The sequence below is a fragment of the Lynx canadensis genome, chromosome B3 (assembly GCF_007474595.2).
Source record: "Lynx canadensis isolate LIC74 chromosome B3, mLynCan4.pri.v2, whole genome shotgun sequence".
NCBI lineage: Eukaryota > Metazoa > Chordata > Mammalia > Carnivora > Felidae > Lynx > Lynx canadensis.
In genome coordinates this window covers 98,771,670-98,794,124 of record NC_044308.2, presented here as the reverse complement: position 1 = coordinate 98,794,124, position 22,455 = coordinate 98,771,670, and the positions used below count along the sequence as shown (strand labels likewise).

The following is a 22,455-nucleotide window of genomic DNA, read 5'->3' as shown; positions in this document are numbered from 1 at the left end:
CAGGGATGTCCACTCTCGTCACTGTTATTCAACATAGTATTGGAAGTCTTAGCCTCTGCAATCAGACAACACAAAGAAATAAAACGCATCCAAATTGGCCAGGAGGAGGTCAAACTTTCACTCTTCACAGATGGCATGATACTCTATATGGAAAACCCAAAAGATTCCACCAAAAAACTGCTACAACTGACTCATGAATTCAGGAAAGTCGCAGGATATAAAATCAATGCACAGAAATCGGTTGCATTCCTATACACCAATGATGAAACAACAGAAAGAGAAATCAAGGAATTGATCCCACTTGCAATTGCACCAAAAAGCATAAAATATCTAGGAATAAATCTAACCAAAGAGGTGAAAAATCTATACACTGAAAACTATAGAAAGCTTATGAAAGAAATTGAAAAAGACACACAAAAAATGGACAAAGATTTCATGCTCCTGGATAGGAAGAACAAATATTGTTAAAATGTCAATACCAGCCAAAGAAATCTGCATATTCAATGCAATCCCTATCAAAATAACACCAGCATTCTTCACAGAGCTAGAACAAATAATCCTAAAATTTGTATGGAACCAGAAAAGACCCTGAATAGCCAAAGCAATCTTGAAAAAGAAAGTCGAAGCAGGAGGCATCACATTCCCGGGCTTCAAGCTACACTACAAAGCTGTAATCATCAAGACAGTATGGTGCTGGCACAAAAACAGACACTCAGATCAGTGGAACAGAATAGAGAACCCAGAAATGGACCCACAAACGTATGTCCAACTAATCTTTGACAAAGCAGGAAAGGATATCCAATGGAATAAAGACAGTCTTCACCAAGTGGTGCTGGGAAAACTGGACAGCAACATGCAGAAAAATGAACCTAGACCACTTTCTCACACCATACACAAAAATAAACTCAAAATGGATGAAAGACCTAAATGTAAGACAGCAAGCCATCAAAATCCTTGAGGAGACAGCAGGCAAAAACTTCTTTAATCTTGGCTGCATGAACTTCCTACTCAACATGTCTCCAGAGTCAAGGGAAACAAAAGCAAAAATGAACCACTGGGACCTCATTAAAATAAAATGCTTCTGCACAGCGAAGGAAACAATCAGCAAAACTAAAAGGCAACTGACAGAATGGGAGAAGATATTTGCAAACGACATATCAGATAAAGGTTAGTATCCAAAATCTATAAAGAACTTCTCTATCTAAACACCCAAAAAACAAAGATCCAGTGAAGAAATGGGCAAAAGACATGAATAGACACTTCTCCAAAGAAGACATTCAGATGGCCAACCAACATATGAAAAATGCTCAATATCACTCATCATCAGGGAAATACAAATCAAAACCACAATGAGATACCACCTCACACCTGTCAGAATGGCTAACAGTAACAACTCAGGCAACAACAGATGTTGGTGAGGATGCGGAGAAAGGATCTCTTTTGCACTGCTGGTGGGAATGCAAGCTGGTGCAGCCACTCTGAAAAACAGTTTGGAGGTTTCTCAAAAAATTAAAAATAGGGGCGCCTGGGTGGCTCAGTAGGTAAAGCATCCGACTTCCGCTCAGGTCATGATCTCACGGTTGGTGAGTTCGAGCCCCACATCAGGCTCGGTGAGGACAGCTCAGAGCCTGGAGCCTGCTTCAGATTCTGTGTCTCCTTCTCTCTCTGCCCCTCTCCCGCTTGTGCTCTGTCTCTCTGTCTCTCAACGATGAATAAATGTTAAAAAACTTAAAAAAAAAAAAATTAGAACTACCCTACTACCCAGCAATTGCACTACTAAGTATTTATCCAAGGGATACAGGTATGCTGTTTCGAAGGGACACATGCACCCAATGTTTACAGCAGCACTATCAACAATAGCCAAAGTATGGAAAGAGCCCAAATGTCCATTGATGGATGAATGGATAAATAAGATGTGGTATATATATATATACAATGGAGTATTATTCGGCAATCAAAAAGAATGAAATCTTGCCATCTGCAACTACGTACGTGGATGCAACTAGAGGGTATTATGCTAAGTGAAATTAGTCAGAGAAAGACAAATATCATATGACTTCACTCATATGAGGACTTTAAGACACAGGACAGTTGAACATAAGGGAAGGGAAACGAAAATAATATAAAAACAGGGAGGGGGACAAAACATCACAGACTCTTAAATATGGAGAACAACAGAGGGTTACTGGAGGGGTTGTGGGAGTAGGGATGGGCTAAATGGGTAAGGGGCATTATGGAATCTACTCCTGAAATCATTGTTGCACTATATGCTAACTAATTCAGATGTAAATTAAAAAAATTAAATTAAAAAAATTTCAGACTGGAACACAATCTAAATAATCTACAATAAACTATCACTATTCCAGTTAAAAAAAAACAAAGCAAAACAAAATAAAACAAATAATGGTACATGATTTTTCAAACTATGTAATATATTTTGGATAAAGCAGACAAGTACTCTGCTAATATTAGAAACCACAAGTTTCAGTTTAAAGGGAAAAAGTTACCAAAATAAAATACAAGACATTAATAAAAATATTATCAACTTAAATTACAGTTGAAAATAGTAATATATGCTCATAATTTTATTTGTACTTTTTACTACTTTCTGTACCCTAAAGTTCTAGAACCTATGAAGCCCATGTGCCACAGCCATACCTTTCATCTACATCTTGATTTCTAAAACCAGCCCAGTAAACAGAACCAGGGCCTCTTGAAGAACTGGATCATTTTAGGTGTAAGGCAGGCAATTTACAAAACAAGCTGGGATATCTTGTTGTTCCAGAAAGACCAAGGCCAGCACATCATCTACTGAAGCAAGACGAAGGGGATGACCAGCCACCAAATGAGAATGATTTTGGCACCAAGAGGCCTAATAAATGCAAATGAATATTTTTAAAAAATCTTTGGAACCACAGTATATGAGGAGAGTAAAAGGAAGAGAGAAGGGGAGCTCATTTGTCCACGGAGGGGTTTACCATTACACTAAAACCCTGCTATGACAATTGATAATCAAAGGTAAAGTACTAACCATGGATTCTGACACATTTGTTGTCTATACCCCAGTTGAGGCAGGAAAACTCTTTATGAAAGAATGCTATCTAAGAAATAAAAAAGAATGGAGGTATTAAAAATCACTATGCTGTAAACACCCCAAAAGCAAACTGTTGTAGACAAAACTGGTCAATGGATACCACAACCATTACTAGTGAGTGGCTAATGGAAAAAAAAATGCATTTGCAGTGGAGAGGTCAGTCCGTTACAACATTCAAGACTGGCATCACTAGCAATGGCTGCTCAAAAGGATTACATGCCCAGTGTGGTACAACGTGAAGCACGTGGCTGGCAAGTAGCTTCCAGCTTATCATGGAGAATATAGGGGATAGAGTCACAAGTTAAATGGCACCTTGTGGAAACACACAAGACAGGACACAGGTGTTCCACAGCTGGTTTGTGACATTGGAAAGTCAGGGTCAGGGGAGGAAATAGGTAACAGTTCTAGACCAAGTGAGGTTAAAGGCATAAGGAGGCACACATCGTGATTGCATTTTTGTTGGAAAAATATACTCTCAGCAGATTGAGTATTGGTTAAAGAAATCTGGTCTTTGCCTGCGAGCAGATAATCAGGAGCTCTTGTTAATTGACTCAAGGGTAATGATTGAGCCTGGTGTAACAAAGGCAATAGCTAACAAAGAAAAGTAATAATTGTGACAATGTATATTTTACTCAGACATGTTTATATGTACAGACATGGTTATCATTTTGACATATTTGCTTTAATAATTAAATAAAGACAGTGTATGTTGGCTGAAAGAGGTGACTGTAGTATGTTTTCCAGTATATTGGACTATTTTAATTAAATCTTAAAATGTTTCAGAAAAAAAATACATTCGGCCCTACTGATACTAAAAACAATTTTTTTACAAAGCAGCTGCCTAACAATTTATGCCAATTGTATCACTTTATATTTGGCACACTGAACTTTAGTTGCTCTCTTCTCCTGTTTTCTTTCTTTTGGTAATGTTCATGTGTTTTCTTTAAAAGATCTATTAGCTACTTTCCTTAAAAAGAAAAATTAGGAATTGTGAAACAAAATTATAGTGAACCAGTACCCAAGTTCCTTGCCAGTCTGAAAAGTCAGCTGAAAAAACAGTCAACAACCAAGTATGATGTATTTTAAGCCCAGTCTTCAAGAAATCCAGCAAGGTTTTGGGGCGCCTAGGTTAAGCATCTGACTTTGGCTCAGGTCATGATCTGATGGTTTGTGAGTTCAAGCCCCACGTTGGGCTCTGTGCTGACAGCTCAGAGCCTGGAGCCTGCTTCGGATTCTGTGTCTCCCTCTCTCTCTGTCCCACCCCCTGCTTGTGCTCTGTCTCTCAAAAATGAATAAACATCTAAAAATTTTTTTAAAAAGACAAAAGAAATTGAGCAAGGTTTTGAAGATCTGCAAGACAGCCACTTCTCTTGGAATGAATAGCCCCTACCAGGTGTGGTAAACACATATACAAAGGATTTAGGTATAAATGAAAAGAAATGTTAACATGAAAAATAAAGTCTGAGAGAGTTTACTCTTAATACCTCCACATTTAACATAACTGAGGAGGATGACTTTTTAAGTTTTTAAATCCCAACACCATAAGACAAGTGTTGCTCAATATGTGAAATCAGGTTTCATTTAGCCTTTTCAATCTCTCAAACTATGGGATGCAAGCCTTTGGGAAATCTAACCACCATATACAGTTACAGAGTTTGTGTACTGCACAAATGTACCTTGCCAAAGGGATGTGAAAGCCAAGTAGGGCTGGGCCCAGGAAAAGTCACAAATCTAAATATATATATGTAAGACTGTACACAATTTAAGGAGATCTCAAACCCTATGAAGCCCAGGACACAAGTTCAGAACCTTTTCTTCTATTCATTTACCCAAATAAATGAGGTTTGCATTTTACCATATTGAGACTTTGTTGTTGAGTCAATTGTACCTCAGGCATAAAACTAATTACAAATGTGCCCTTTTCAAGGTAAAAGAAAATTTATCTTTACCAGGTTAATTAATTATTTTGTCCTTTGTTACAAAACTGATTTTTATCTAAATAAGATCTTAAGACAGTAACTCTCAAGTATTTTCTCTTGACTTCTCTTCCACTACATGAAAGGGTCACTCTCTGGCCTTTATAAATTTAATAAAAGCTAACACTATGGAAGCATATCTAGGAGTAAAAGTTTCAACATTTATAACTTCATGATATCTACTTTCTTTCATTTTAAAGTTTCATTCAAATAAGCAAAATTTATCAATTGAAGCTATCAGTTATAACAGCTTAACTGAATGAAATGACACAGGAACATACTCTTAGATACATACACTCATCCGTCAAAGTCAACTGATTTAATAAAAATATTTGACAAGAAAAGGAACAAAAGCATCACACTTAATTTCAGGATGCAGCTATAAATTTAAACTCAATTCTATGTGACATCACCACCCCATTCTTCAGTACAAAGAAGTCCCCAATGTCACGGCTAAAAGATCTTCCACAATAAAAGTTTTTGTTAATATCTGATTTTCTCAAAACACTGTTAAAGTAATGTAAAGAGATCTTTTTAAGTGTATTGTAAAAATACAAAAAAGAACAGGAGAGTACTTCTGTTTCAGGCAAAATAACTTAGTAGGCTGGATAACTTAAGAAAAACTCCTGGGACAGATGCTGAAAAGTTCTGGATAAAATGTTTGTTTTGTTTTTTTAATCTCTTTACAATCATGGTTGGGCACTATGAAGAAGCACTACACAAGCAAAAATGAAGCAAGAACTTAAATTAAGTGAGATAGCTAAGTGTAAGAGCTAACAGTTACCACTGATGCTTCTGATGATCGATGCTAGTGGATTCCAGCTTTTTGGTCTTTATGCAAATAAGTACACTGGGAAAAGAAAAGAAACGTAGGACCTAACATGACAGGTGAGATGAGATGAGATGAAACCCAAAACTCCCTCGAAAATAAGATGAACACAGAAGCAGATAGGAAGGAAATATGTCTATTTTACCTTAGCTCTGGGAGAAGGAAAGATTCTTCTGGGAGTTTCTCCAAAAGCTGGCCCTGCACGCACAAACAAAATCTGTAGCATCCTTGGGTGTGAAAAACTCCAAGGTGCGAATTTAATTTAAAACATTCCCGGATTCTAGAAGATGGCGGCAAAGGAGGATGCTGGTCTCACCACATCCTGCTGATAACTTAGATTCCACCTACATCTGCCTAATTTACCCCAATAACCACCAGAAGACTAGCAGAACAGACTCTCCGGAGCCAAGCGTAGACGAGAGGCCCACGGAAGAGGGTAGGAAGGGTGGAGAGGCAATGCGCGCTACACGGACTGGTGGGAGGGAGCTGGGGCTGCGGAGGGGCAGCCAGCCCACCAGGCAAGGCAGAGCCCCCGAGTCTGGCTTGCAAAAGTGGAGGGAGGGGCTGGATGGAGTGTGTTCTGACAGCCAGTGGGACTTAACATCTGGAATGTTATACGTCATCAGCTCTGCTCGGAGAGCGGGAGAGTTGTTGAGCCCCGGAGGACAGAGCTCAGCTTGGCGGGGAACAAAGGCGATGGGAAGCGCCCACTCCCTCGCCCATCCTCCAGCCAAAATGCCAAAGGGAGCCAGTTCCCACCACGGAACTTGTTTGCCCCGCGCAAACACCCAACACTGTGCGTCTGCGGATCCATCCCTCCAGCGGATCTGCCTCCCTCCCGGTGCTGCAGGGCCCCTCCTGAAGCAGACCACCGAAGGCAAAGAGAGCTGAGCTTACCCCTCCTGCCCCTGTGCACCTTGCGGATCCACCCCAGCTAATATGCCAGATCCCATTGAAGCAGCACCACAAGCCAGGCAGTGTGCAAGTAGCCCAGACAGAGGCCACACCACTCCAAAGTGAGTCCTGCCCCTAGGAGAGGGGAAGATAAGGTGCACACCAGTCTGACTGTGGCCCCCAGCGGCAGGCTGGGGGCAGACATCAGATCTGACTGCAGCCCGTTTACCAACTCAAGTTACTCCAGACAGCACAGAGGAAGAGACTTGCAGTTCCACGCCACCCCAGAGACTATCCAAAATGATGAAACGGAGGAATTCTCCTCAAAAGAAACTCCAGGAAGTAGCGACAGCTAATGAACTGATCAAAAACGATTTAAGCAATATAGCAGAAAATGAATTTAAAATAATAGTCATAAAATTAGTCGCGGGGCTTGAAAAAAGTATAGAGGACAGCAGAGAATCTATTACTACAGAGATCAAGGGACTAAGAAACAGTCAGGAGGAGCTAAAAAATGCTATAAATGAGCTGCAAAATAAAATGGAGGCAACCACAGCTCGGGTTGAAGAGGCAGAGGAGAGAACAGGTGAACTAGAAGGTAAAATTATGGAAAAAGAAGAAGCTGAGAAAAAGAGAGATAAAAAAATCCAGGAGTATGAGGGGAGAATTAGAGAACTAAGTGACATAATTAAGGGAAATAATGTACGCATAATTGGGATTCCAGAGGAGGAAGAGAGAGGGAAAGGAGCTGAAGGTGTACCTGAAGATATCATAGCTGAGAACTTCCCTGACCTGGGGAAGGAAAAAGGCATTGAAATCCAAGAGGCACAGAGAACTCCCCTCAGATGTAACTTGAATCGATCTTCTGCATGACATATCATAGTGAAACTGGCAAAATACAAGGATAAAGAGAGAATTCTGAAAGCAGCTAGGGATAAACATGCTCTAACATATAAAGGGAGACCGATAAGACTCATGACAGATCTGTCTACTGAAACTTGGCAGGCCAGACAGGAATGGCAGGAAATCTTCAATGTGATGAACAGAAAAAAATATGCAGCCTAGAATCCTTTATCCAGCAAGTCTGTCATTCAGAATAGGAGAGATAAAGGTCTTCCCAAACAAACAAAAACTGAAGGGATTCATCACCACTAAACCAGCCCTACAAGAGATCCTAAGGGGGATCCTGTCAGACAAAGTACCAGACACATCACTGCAAGCATGAAACCTACAGACATCACAATGACTCTAAACCCATATCTTTCAATAATAACACTGAAGGTAAATGGACTAAATGCTCCAACCGAAAGACATAGGGTATCAGAATGGATAAAAAAAAAAAACAAAAAACAAGACCCATCTATTTGCTGTCTACAAAAGACTCATTTTAGACCTGAGGACACCTTCAGATTGAAAGTGAGGGGATGGAGAACTATCTATCATGCTACTGGAAGTCAAAAGAAAGCTGGAGTAGCCATACTTATATCAGACAAACTAGACTTCAAATTAAAGGCTGTAACAAGAGATGAAGAAGGGCATTATATAATAATTACAGGGTCTATCCATCAGGAAGAGCTAACAATTATAAATGTCTATGTGCCAAATACAGGAGCCCCCAAGTATATAAAACAATTAATCACAAACATAAGCAACCTTATTGATAAGAATGTGGTAATTGCAGGGGACTTTAATACTCCACTTACAACATTGGATAGATCCTCTAGACACAGGATCAATAAAGAAACAAGGGCCCTGAATGATACACTGTTTCAGATGGACTTGACAGATATATTTAGAACTCTGCATGCCAAAGCAACAGAATATACTTTCTTCTGGAGTGCACATGGAACCTTCTCCAAGATAGATCACATACTGGGTCACAAAAGAGCCCTTCATAAGTATACAAGAATTGAGATCACACCATGCATACTTTCTGACCACAATGCTATGAAGCTTGAAATCAACCACAAGAAAAATCTGGAAACCTCCAAAAGCATGGAGGTTAAAGAACACCCTACTAAAGAATGAATGGATCAACCAGGCAATTAGAGAAGAAATTTAAAAATATAAGGAAACAAATGAAAATGAAAATACAACAATCCAAACGCTTTGGGTGCAGTGAAGGCAGTCCTGAGAGGAAAATACATTGCAATCCAGGCCTATCTCAAGAAACAAGAAAATACCAAACACAAATCTAACAGCACACCTAAAGGAAATAGAAGCAGAACAGCAAAGACACCCAAATCTGGCAGAAGAAGAGAAATAATAAAGATCAGAGCAGAAATAAACAATATAGAATCTAAAAAAACTGTAGAGGAGATCAATGAAACCAAGAGTTGGTTTTTTGAAAAAATAAACAAAATGGATAAACCTCTAGCCAGGCTTCTCAAAAAGAAAAGGGAGATGACCCAAATAGATAAAATCATGAATGAAAATGGAATTATTAAAACCAATCCCTCATAAATACAAGCAATTATCAGGGAATACTATGAAAAATTATATGCCAACAAACTGGACAACCTGGAAGAAATGGACAAATTCCTAAACACCCACACACTTCCAAAACTCAAACAGGAAGAAATAGAAAGCTTGAACAGACCCATAACCAGCGAAGAAATTGAATCAGTTATCAAAAATCTCCCAACAAATAAGAGTCCAGGACCAGATGGCTTCCCAGGGGAGTTCTACCAGACATTTAAAGTAGAGATAATACCTATCCTTCTCAAGCTATTCCAAAAAATAGAAAGGGAAGGAAAACTTCCAGACTCATTCTATGAAGCCAGCATTACTTTGATTCCTAAACCAGACAGAGACCCAGTAAAAAAAGAGAACTACAGGCCAATATCCCTGATGAATATGGATGCAAAAATTCTCAATAAGATACTAGCAAATCGAATTCAACAGCATATAAAAAGAATTATTCACCATGATCAAGTGGGATTCATTCCTGGGCTGCAGGGCTGGTTCAACATTCGAAAATCAATCAATGTGATACATCACATTAATAAAAGAAAAGAAGAACCATATGATCCCGTCAATCGATGCAGAAAAAGCATTTGACAAAATTCAGCACCTCTTCTTAATGAAAACCCTCGAGAAAGTTGGGATAGAAGGAACATACTTAAACATCATAAAGGCCATTTATGAAAAGCCCACAGCTAATATCATCCTCAATGGGGAAAAACTGAGAGCTTTCCCCCTGAGATCAGGAACACGACAGGGATGTCCACTCTCACCGCTGTTGTTTAACATAGTGTTGGAAGTGCTAGCATCAGCAATCAGACAACAAAAGGAAATCAAAGGCAACAAAATTGGCAAAAACGAACTCAAGCTTTCACTTTTTGCAGATGACATGATACTATACATGGAAAACCCGATAGACTCCACCAAAATTCTGCTAGAACTGATACATGAATTCAGCAAAGTCGCAGGATACAAAATCAATGTACAGAAATCAGTTGCATTCTTATACACTAATAATGAAGCAACAGAAAGACAAATAAAGAAACTGATCCCATTCACAATTGCATCAAGAAGCATAAAATACCTAGGAATAAACCTGAACAAAGATGTAAAAGATCTGTATGCTGAAAACTATAGAAAGCTTATGAAGGACATTGAAGAAGATATAAAGAAATGGAAAAACATTCTGTGCTCATGGATTGGAAGAATAAATATTGTTAAAATGTCAATACTACCCAAAGGTATGTACACATTCAATGCAATCCCAATCAAAATTGCACCAGCATTCTTCTCAAAGCTAGAACAAGCAATCCTAAAATTTGTATGGAACCACAAAAGGCCCTGAATAGCCAAAGTAATTTTGAAGAAGAAGACCAAAGCAGGAGGCATCACAATCCCAGGCTTTAGCCTCTACTACAAAGCTGTCATCATCAAGACAGCATGGTATTGGCACAAAAACAGACACATAGACCAATGGAATAGAACAGAAACCTCAGAACTAGACCCACAAAAAGTATGGCGAACTAATCTTTGACAAAGCAGGCAAGAATATCCAATGGAAAAAAAGACAGTCTCTTTAACAAATGGTGCTGGGAGAACTGGACAGCAACATGCAGAAGGATGAAACTACACCACTTTCTTACATCATTTACAAAAGAAACTCAAAATGGATAAAGGACCTAAATGTGAGACAGGAACCATCAAAACCCCAGAAGAGAAAGCAGGGAAAAACCTCTCTGACCTCAGCCGTAGCAATTTCTTACTTGACACATCCCAAAGGCCAGGGAAACAAAGCAAAAATGAACTATTGGGACCTCATGAAGATAAAAAGCTTTTGCACTGCAAAGGAAATAATCAACAAAACTAAAAGGCAACTGACAGAATGGGAAAAGATATTTGCAAATGACATATCAGACAAAGGGCTAGTATCCAAAATTTATAAAGAGCTCACCAAACTCCACACCCGAAAAACAAATAATCCAGTGAAGAAATGGGCAGAAAACATGAATAGATACTTCTCTAAAGAAGGACATCCGGATGTACTTGCTTCGGCAGCACATACACTAAAATTGGAAGGCTACACAGAAGATTAGCATGGACCCTGCCAAGGATGACATGCAAAGAGAGACATCCAGATGGCCAACAGGCACATGAAAAGATGCTCAACGTCACTCCTCATCAGGGAAATACAGATCAAAACCACACTCAGGTATCACCTTATGCCAGTCAGAGTGGCTAAAATGAACAAACAGGAGATTATAGATGCTGGAGAGGATGTGGAGAAATGGGAATCCTCTTGCACTGTTGGTGGGAATGCAAACTGGTGCAGCCGCTCTGGAAAACAGTGTGGAGGTTCCTCAAAAAATTAAAAATAGACCTACCCTATGAACCCAGCAGTAGCACTGCTAGGAATTTACCCAAGGGATACAGGAGTACTGATGCATAGGGGCTCTTGTACCCCAATGTTTATAGCAGCACTCTCAACAATAGCTAAATTATGGAAAGAGCCTAAATGTCCATCAACTGATGAATGGATAAAGAAATTGTGGTTTATATACACAATGGAATACTACGTGGCAATGAGGAAGAATGAAATATGGCCTTTTGTAGCAACGTGGATGGAACTGGAGAGTGTTTGCTAAGTGAAATAAGTCATACAGAGAAGGACAGATACCATATGTTTTCACTCCTATGTGGATCCTGAGAAACTTAACAGAAGACCACGGGGGAGGGGAAGAAGAAAAAAATGGTTAGAGAGGGAGGGAGCCAAAACATAAGAGACTCCTAAAAACTGAGAACAAACTGAGGGTTTATGGGTGGTGGAAGGCAGGGGTGAGTGAGTGATGGGTATTGAAGGCACCTGTTGGGATGAGCACTGGGTGTTGTATGGAAACCAATCTGACAATAAATTTCATTTAAAAAAAAAAATTCCCAATGAGGCACCTGGGTGGCTCAGTTGGTTAAGCGTCCAACTTTGGCTCAGGCCATGATCTCACTGTCCAACTTTGGCTCAGGTCATGAGTTTAAGCCTGGGCATTGGGCTCTGTGCTGACAGTTCAGAGCCTGGAGCCTACTTCAGACTGTGTGTCTCCCTCTCTCTCTGCCCCTCCCCATCTTTCTCTCTCTCTCTCTCTCAAAAATAAATAAACATTAAAAAAAAAAAAACCAAAACACTCCCAAGTGACTGGCAGAAATAAATGCAAATCCTAGTCTACCCTGAAGTCTGGCTCTCAAGAATTCACAGATAAAGCAAATATGAAATTAAGACAAAAAAATCCCTTAGGTACAAGAGAAAAAAAATCAGCATACGTGACTAACACTCAAACAGAACACAACCATTTCAGACTCACAGTGACTGGAAATAATTTACTGACCACATTTAAACATGTACTTAAGATAGTACATAAAGTATGAACAGGCGTATTTCATAAGTAGAGTGTCTAGAAATTTAAAACATATCATTGGATTTGGAAACTCAATAATGAGATAAAGAGAAGATTAGACGTGGCTGAAGAAAGAATTATTATCAAAGATAATTTTGAAGAAATTACTCAGCATGAAGGAAAGAATAATAGACGAAAAATATAAAAAGAAATGTAATAGATATTGAGAACAGAGGGAAAATGTTTAACACATCTCTACTAAGACTACCAGAAGAAACAAATAAATAATATAGGAATGAGGCAATGTTCAAAAACATAATAGCTGAAAATTTTCCAACACTGATAAAAGGCACAAATTCTCAGATTCAAGGATCCCGATGAGTCCTAAAAATGCTTAAAGAGATTCACAACTAACATTACAGAACAATGAAGGAAGATCTTAAATACAGCTAGAGGCAAAGATTACCCTAAAGAAATTAGTCTAACTTACTTCTAAACTCACAAGACCTACTCCAGGAAGAAGTAAAATGGACTCCCTCCAAAAATGATTTGTGATGCAAAAATCAATGGTGAGCAAAATAAGCAGAAAGTGCATAAGAAAATCTAAGCTACTATTGACTGTATAATGCAGCAACAACTGTACTGAAATGTGGGGTTAAATATAGACAAGTAAAATAAAAAATAATAGTATATAATTTGGGTGATGAGCAAAAACAGTGATTAAATTTTGAATTTGTTCAATTAAACATGCTTGTTAGAATTTTTAGAACCACAAAAAATTAAAATAGAGACCATCACTTTCAATGGAGAAGATGAAATTTAAAACAAAATTTTAAAAAATCTCTATCAATCCAAGAAAAGGGAAAAAATACATATGTAAAAAGAATGCTTACAAAACACAAAATCAGATGGTAAAAAGAACTAAAAAAATATTATTAACATAATAAATATTAAAGACTAAATTCTTTAGTAAAAGAAAAGGTCCATATCCAGTACCTGTTTTATAAATAAAGTATTATTGGAACATGGCTACACTCATTCATTTACAGATTACCCAAGGCTGTCTTTGTGTTGCTACAACAGCAAAGTTGAACTCTTCAATAGTGTCTCACCATGGCTTTTCCTAATTATCATAAACCTTTCTATTTGTACAAGAGGAGTTTGGGCAAGCTTTTAATGTTCTGACTCAATTTCAAGAGAATCACTAGAGGCCAAAGGCTTACTACAATCTTCTTCTTAACCTGGTGGCAAGACCTACTGACCTGGTAAGGGCGGCAGCTACAGCCGCCAACCTAGGAGAGGCTTCTGTAGACTTGGTTTTAGGGTCTCCTTTAAACTTGATGGTGTCCCATGCTGTACAATCTTTGCTGCTTACTAGTAATATACAGTTCTCACCAGGTGGGCTTATCTTCTATGAGATGCTGTTTTTTTTCCCCACACATTTATATTCATTATTATATTCGAAATACTGCTGCTCTACTTCTATTACCTGGAGGACACTCACGACTGTTTAACCTCTGTACATGAATGATCTATGCTCCAAATTGATTTATTAGAGAAGCCAGACTTAAACTTCTTTGTTGATGGACTTACATAGAAAATTATCAGGAGAGATACACTATAACAGGTCTCACACTTCCCCTCTAGGATATGACCCCCTGCAAGAAGGCGAAATTTGCCTCAGTATATTCACCAGAGCCTGTTGGTTACTTAAAGAGAATTGATATATAAACTGATAGCACGTATGATTCTTGATCTCAGCAGAAAATCTAATTAAGATCAATAAGAAAATTAAAGAACTTTGAAGTACTCTAATACATCCTAAAGTACTGGTCATTATAATGGTTGGAACTTATCACAAAAAGGATAACATGACACTGAACAAAATGCCACGGCTGATCACGATGCGAGACAGGCATCCTTTACTAAAATCATAGTGTTCATGAAATCCCAAAAGACCAAATCTTTGGAGAGGTGAGGCTATTACAAGATGCCAGCAATTAGATCTAGAATGAGAAGAGAAATACTGGAAGAAATCTGGATGCAAACTGCATAGGGATAATGTCTTGACACTCTCATCATGGAATATGGTAAAAAGTTTACACGAAACTACTTACCACAGCAAGGAAAAATTGGCCACTGTACTGAACCAACATTGGTATATTAGCCAGGGCTATCCAGAGAAATGGACACAACAGAATAAACACAGACAGACAGATACACACACACACACACACACACACACACACACACACAACATACACACACACCAGATATTATAGAAATTGGATCACATAGTTATGAAGACCAAGAAGTCCTGTAATCTGCTATCTTCTCTGCAAGCTGGAGAAATAGGAAAGCCAGTGATATAATTCAGTCCACTTCCAAAGGCCCCCAAACCAGGAATCTTGATGTCCATAGGGAAAAGTAAAGAAAATTCAGTCTCCCTCAGCCTTTTGATTCTATTCGGGCCCTCAACTGACTTGATGTTGCCCATCCAAACTGATAGTACAAATCTTTAATGATTCAAATGCTAATCTCTTCCAGAAACAACCTCACAGACACTCCTAGAAATAATGTTTTACCAGCTACCTGTGCACCCCTTAATTCAGTCATAAATGTGACATACATTTAAGCATCCCAGTGTGGAAACTTTACTAAGATTGCTGCTGGTGTCTCTGATGCATGTCCCCTGTCACCAGCATAACTTTAGTAAAACTTTAAAGGTTGGCCTTGGACAAAAGCCCCAAATTCAGGTCCTCTTTGAACATCTCCAAATGGATTTCATCCAAGTATACCCTATTATGGGTTTTAAATATGCCCTGGTCATTGTTCTATCCTTATTCTCAGGATAGACTGAAATCCTTTCTTACTAGATCTTTAGCCCTACAGTATAAAAAATATTACCTAATTTCATGCTCCAACCTGAGGAATTCCAGCCTCTCTCTCTTTAGTAAACAAAGCACCAGTTTCCCTGGGACTATTTATTAAAGAGTTTTGTAAAGCCCTACCACTTACTCAGAAAGTCTGCTATGCATATTGCCCCCAATTTCTAGGAAAAGTAGGAAAAAAAAAAACAAATGGAGTTCTGAAACTTAGTTTAGCAAAGTTCTCAGAGACTCTCCAAGTTCTACGGTTGAAGATATTCTCATTGGCTTTAATGACTCCACTGGGGTTCAACAACTTTTGCCTTATGAGTAGTTGACTTATCTGGTCATCTAGGAATATTACATCTGATTCTAGACTCCACACGCTACTAGCAAGCAGGCATGACCAAATATGGCAAGGGACTCATGTAATACCTCTGACCTTATCATCAACAGGTATGAGCAGACTTGCCTTGGAATCCTCCTAAAGTATGCATTACCTTAAAACCCAGATTTGGCCTTCTGGAAGAGACAAATGACTCATGAACAAGTAGAGCATACAACCAAACTAATCATTGGAATTGTACATATTTCCCTTTGGGAGCAGCCACTTGGTTTCCCTTGGTTCCATTTCCTTGAATGAAATCTGGTAACTTCTGCGTAAACTCAATCATTTTATTAGGCATTTTTTTTTTTTACTTTTTTTTCTTTTATTTGCATTTATTTTATGCAGGATTTGTTCCTGGGCCCTAAGTTTTTGTTTCTTCAGTTTCTTCTGCGAGATCTCTTTCTTCTGTGCAACCTCCTCTTTTGGTTTAGGAACAATCCGCTCTTTTTCGGTCAGGATCATCTTAGTGTGGCAGGGAGAGCTCATGTACCAGTTAATACGACCATGAACTCTCTAAGTTCTGCATTGCATCTTGAGGGCTTTGTTCACCTGGATGTGCTCAATGTCCAGAGAATCTATATCTAAACCCTTAAGTTCAGCACTACACCCTGAATTTTTAAGCATGTGCAGCAAAAATTCAGCACTCTTTTTGGGACACCGACTGTGTGTCAAGCCCCACTGTTTAGCCTGGGCATACCTACCAACTCCACCATTGTAGCAAAGGAATGGCACACATAGCTCCTGCAAAGTGACATCTTTCAGATACTTGGTGGTTTTTTGGACATGCATACCCTTGATGGCCTGGCAGTTTCACATGTGTTCTTAAAGTAAACAAGAAGATTTGAACTTCTTGATTTGCATGATTTACTTTAGTAGGGTTTTCTGGATCCAATGAATAGGGAACCATTTTCAGAGATCACTTCAGGCCACTTAGGGCAAGAGTATCAGGCAAATTTTTAGATGGCAAACAACACACAGATAGACAGCCAGAAATCTAAAATCCTCTATCATGTCATATGTAGAAAAAAAAGACTCTTGTCTCCACCAAAACTATTATTTGGACCTTTTGTGGGATCTAGCTATGGTACTTGAACTCTCAGATATGGAGCTTGGAAAAGAACTAGGAAACACATGGTAGATATTTGGAAGGTGTCTCACTTTATCCACTGCTACAGGTAAAACACACTATTTCTTTTACTTTAGATGTGCCTAATTAATGGTCTTGACACTAAATTTTAACACCTAGCACCAGACTACTCAAGTGGCCCCAAATCATAAAAAAACTAATTGAAAACCCCATTAGGGGTACTTTAACCAAAAACAGATGATTAAGTGGCCACCAATGACTACATATGTAACACAAAACTGACTTTGTAATACAATTAGATCTGTAACACAAAAGTCTATTGGCTACAAACTGCAAAATGCCCAGGGGTTGTTACCATGGTAAATGGACAACCTGCCCTCAGGATAGTCTGATATTACCCACTCTGACTCATCAATTTGCCTCTCAGAAAAGGAAATTAGGTAAATTAATGAAAGGAGAAAAATTGGACCTTGGGTTAAAAACTGAGCCCTAACGATTCACAGAGAATTCTGGATTGCTGTCTATTCTCTGCTAGACTATTTCACTTTGCAAGAAGCCTTGAAATAGGGAGACAGCTTACATGCTATGGTTCAGAGAAAAGGAGAGCTAGACAAATCCACTAAGGCTATAAAGTTCCACCAAGGAAATCTTCATCCAAGAGATTCAGGAAATTGAACTGAAATAAAAGCCCATTAGATATAATATTGGTGTCTTGAGAGGAAGCATGTACTGTTTTAGGGGAAAATGATGTGATTATATCACTGCAGACCTCTCTGGCATCTTTAATACTACTAAATAGATCTGGTAAGCTAACAAAAAAAAAAAAAAATCACAAAATACGGTAACTTGGCAAATAATCCCCTATCTGGTACTACAGACTCTAAATGGAAATGAAATCTGTCCTTCTATTTTAATTTGGGCACTCTTGGCTCAGGGTTTAAAAGAATTCTACAAACTCTGATCATAGTCCTTCTCTTAGAATTTGTTATACAGGGGCTCAGATGGGTGATGGCAAGTTTTAAATGTTGCTATGCAACTGGTGTCTCATCACAAAATTAAAGAAATGATCAAGAAAAAGAACAGAAAAAACTAACACTGTGCATGCTGAAACAGTCATCTGGGAACCGTGATACATGATCATGATGCCACAAATAGCAGTGACGATCTGCAGTAAAGACTGGGATCACATCCCTTGTTATGAATCTTTCAGCTCAGGCCAAAGAATGGCAATACTGAGAACCGAAACTATTTGCTCTTACACAGCTTACTGTCAACATTAACAACTTTTACTATTTGACTGTCTTCATTCAATGGCATTAATATTCTAGGACACTTGCCCAGAAAGCTAAAGCTACAAAGAACTTTATTGTTCATTTTAAGAACTTCCTTTAAGTCATTTATCTGTACACTAAACTATTCAACGTCCCCCCTCAGCAAAGTATATACTCTTTTCTCAGAACAGGTAGCGTTTAGTTTCAAGATTTACTTTAAAATCCTAGTACCAAATTTGTCCAGCCACAAACAAGACCTCAAATCAAGAAACCCACCTTAAATCAGACTGCAAAAAGAACTCACATAACTTGATTTTGCTCTCCCTTACTTCAAAACCCTAATAAGACTGTCAATGAAGTGATTGTCCTTACCACAGTAAAGAATAAACTCAGCTTTGCTTAAATCAGTAGGATTATTTTGATATATTTTCAGAAAGCTAGCATTCGACAATTGAGTAGGAAGCTTAGATTATGAGGTGCCATAAAAAAAAAAAGCCCCATATAAAATGAGGGTAGCATGGTATAGAAGTTACTACACTGGGGCTCCTGGGTGATTTAGTCGATTAAGCATCTGTCTTTGGCCTAGGTCATGACCTCACTGTTCCCAGGTTCGAGCCCTGCGTCAGGCTCTGTGCTGACAGCTCAGAGCCTGGAAACTGTTTTGGATTATGTGTCTCCCTCTCTCTCTCTCTGCCCCTCCCCCACTCACACTGTCTTTCTCTCTCAAAAATAAACATGAAGGAAGGAAGGAAGGAAGGAAGGAAGGAAGGAAGGAAGGAAGGAAGGAAGGAAGGAAGGGAGGGAGAGAAAGAAAGAAAGAAAGAAAGAAAGAAAGAAAGAAAGAAAGAAAGAAAGAAAGAAAGAAAGAAATCACTATACTAACATTCCCTCAAAGTACCCAAAGTATACTTGAAGTAATACTAATGTCTTGGGATATTTAAAGAATGTTAATTTAAAAAGAGGTTCTATGTTCAAATACAGTAAAACCTTGGATTGCAAGTAACTTGTTCTGTGAATGTTCTGAAAGATGAGCAAACATTTCTAATAAATTTTAACTTGATAAACAGGCGATATCTTGCAATACTAGTACCTGATGCCAGATGTTACATGATCGTAACTGAGCCATGGTTCCTCTCTGTCTGTCTCTCTGTCTCTCTCTCTCACTGTGGGATTGTGGGTGATCGTCTCTCCCATGCTCAGATGCTCAGTCTCAGGCCAAGGTGTTTGGCAGAAATGAGTGATTTTTCAGAACGCTGGAAAGTGCCCACAACTAGCACTAGTGTGTTTTTGTCACTTCAAAGCACCTATGGATGGTCCTTTGCTTTTCCATACAAGAGTAAGCTCAGGAATGCTTTGCTTCATTCTAGGTCAGGCTGCCTTTAGATACAGACCTTTTCCTTTTCTGCCTTATTGCCAGCTATACTAAATACAGTATATGACAAGAGTTTATTAATACTGTACTACAGTCAACATCTGAGCAAACATATACAATGGCCCCCATGCAGAAAAGATTCCACTGAGCCAATAGATAGCAGTGATTCCATTAGTGATAGTGAAAGTTGTCCTATATAATAACCTTCCCCTCTGTCTCCCTTACACCAGCCATGAAGGTTTTCAAAGGTAAGTGCAGATTAATTTATTTTTCTTTATATTTTGTATTTTATTATTTTGTACTGCATTACAATATTGTAATCATTTTTATATGAATATTTTGGGGTTGTGGAATGAAGCACCCGAGTTTCCATTATTTCTCACAGGGAAATTTGCTTTGATACACAAGTGCTTTTGATTACAAGCATATTTCTGGAACAAATTATCCTCGCAAACAAAGGTTTTATTATAAAGGGAAATATCACAATGAACAAAGGTAAACTGGTCTTGTTGGTACAGGGACTTAGTCTGTGCTACGAGCATCCATAGGAACAGCATATACAAACCCATTTTACCACGAGACTCCATGAAACCTCTTGTGGGACTAGTGATCTAAAGATAATCTAGAAACAATGAACTCTACTAAAGTAAGTCAACCTAGGTTCAAGCCTTAAATCCACTACTTAATGGTTGTGCAAACCTGAATCAGATCTATTGGCTGGAGTTTCCATTTCTTTATTGTTAAAATAATAATAATACTTGCCCTACCTACTTCTTAAGGTGGTTGTGAGTCAAATGAGACGTTTGTGAAAGCCCTTTGGAAGCTCTACCGCAGGACACATGTGACTAAAATGTTCTTCACAATACCTCTCAGGAGAGATAAGGTAAATCCATGGGAATCAGGGGACAGTGTATTAGTGAAATAAAACAGAAAATATTCTAATAAAAATTATTCTGCACAAAGTTGGATAACTGGCACCACCAGAGTTTTCTTTGATTGTCTACTCCAGGTCAGGGGTAAACAGCTAAATAAATACACTGAGCAAACATTTAGTGAGCTACTGTAGTGCCAAGACATGAATACGACTGACATGAACTTAACCTCAGTACTTCTCCTTGATACTATATTTTATAATGATGCTTCAACCAGAAAAAAATAAGTTGTCAAAACCTCAGTGTACCCAACTGGTCTTTCTATTCCTTAGCACCAGTATAGATTTAATCTTATGCATCTATATTAACAAGTGGAAATGTTACTGATAAAGCTAAAATTTAGAGACAATTATTCTCCTCCATGATTCCAATTTAAAACAGAGACACAGAAAAATGAGACTGCTGCAGGCATAAGTTGCACAGTAATATAAACTGTCACCTGACAGATCTATGAGCCAACAGCCCTGTTTGATCAGACTTGGATTCTTTCTTTCTTTCTTTCTTTCTTTCTTTCTTTCTTTCTTTCTTCTTTTTTTTTTTTTTCTTAACACAGGAGGCTAAGTTCATTTTGAGAGAGTGAGAGTGAGTGTGCATGTGCACACAGGGGAGGGGCAGAGAGAGAGAGAGAGAGAGAGAGAGAGAGAGAGAATTCCAAGCAGGCTCCATGCTATCAGCACAGAGCCCAACGTGGGCCTCAAACTCACAAACCATGAGATCATAACATGAACAAAAATCAAGAATCAGATACTTAACTGACTGAGCCACCTAGGCGCCCAGGTCAGACTTGGGTTCGATGTAACGATATGAACAGAACATTTAAGCTTACAGTTGTATAACAAGGCATGGCTTCCAATAACCCCACTCAGGGAAAAATTTGTGAAAAAAGAAGAAATCACTTGTGAGGAGACCTGAATTTTTATTTTCTATTTGCCTTTCATGAGCCGTCTAGGGAAGAAACTTCAGTTTACTCATCTTGGACAAGATAAGTGGTTCCCAGACTTCAAAACTTTATGGTCCAGTAAAACTCTCCAAATTTGGGATACTCACAAAAGACTGTCAACTCTTAACTTCAGTAAGGTAAGGCCACTTTTTAAAATCTAGCATTTTTAATTTTAAAACATTAAGAAGGAGGATATAACCTCAGAATAAAAAATAGCTCTTTAAAAAACTCATCATATTATCCTGTCTCTGTATACTATAATTTCTCTGTAAGCTCATATCCAAAGGTAAGAGTAAGTAACATCACTTTATGAAATTTACATATCTCCAGATTAAAAATCAGCCTGAAGGCTGGAGCCATTTAACAACTTGAACTCACACATAAACACTGAACACAACTAAAAATGTTTACATGCAGCATGCATATAACTCAAAGTTAGCAAGGCATCTGGTTCCTTCAACAATGAGGTACTTCAAAGCATGCATTGACAGCTCAAACATCAAAAAAGTAATTGCATTCTCGACGGTTTTGCGAAATAAACACTTCAAGCTACAATGCAAGTTATAGTCTAGTAAGCAGTAGGGTTATTTGACTGGAATCCCCTTTCATAAACATTAAGAAATATTCCATATCAAGCTGTTTGCATGTGCTAGGTTATGACTGGCATTTGCACATACATTGTCATTTAATCTTGACAAAACACAAACAAGAAACTTAGAAAAGAGAGAAACATTCCAGAAGACATAAACAAATGTCACCCTTTACTCACCCATCCTTTTCTTCCTCCTCTTCAAAGGGGACAGAATGGCAAAATGATTCCTTCTTACCATCTTCAAACTTATATTATTCCCATTCTCAGTAGAAAATTCAAGTTACTATCAAAAATGATACATAGGAATTTGCTCACTAAACAAAATCCAAAGAGGATCTTACAAGCTAAACAAGGCTATTTTAGGCTC

At 38.4% G+C, this 22,455-nt stretch overlaps 2 pseudogenes; one reads left to right on the top strand and one right to left on the bottom strand.

The window, feature by feature from the left end:
- The first annotated feature begins 11,295 nt into the window (after positions 1-11,295).
- LOC115517368 lies at positions 11,296-11,396 on the top strand (annotated as a pseudogene).
- A 4,380-nt stretch (positions 11,397-15,776) lies between these two features.
- LOC115516446 lies at positions 15,777-17,210 on the bottom strand (annotated as a pseudogene).
- Between the last annotated feature and the right edge of the window lie 5,245 nt (positions 17,211-22,455).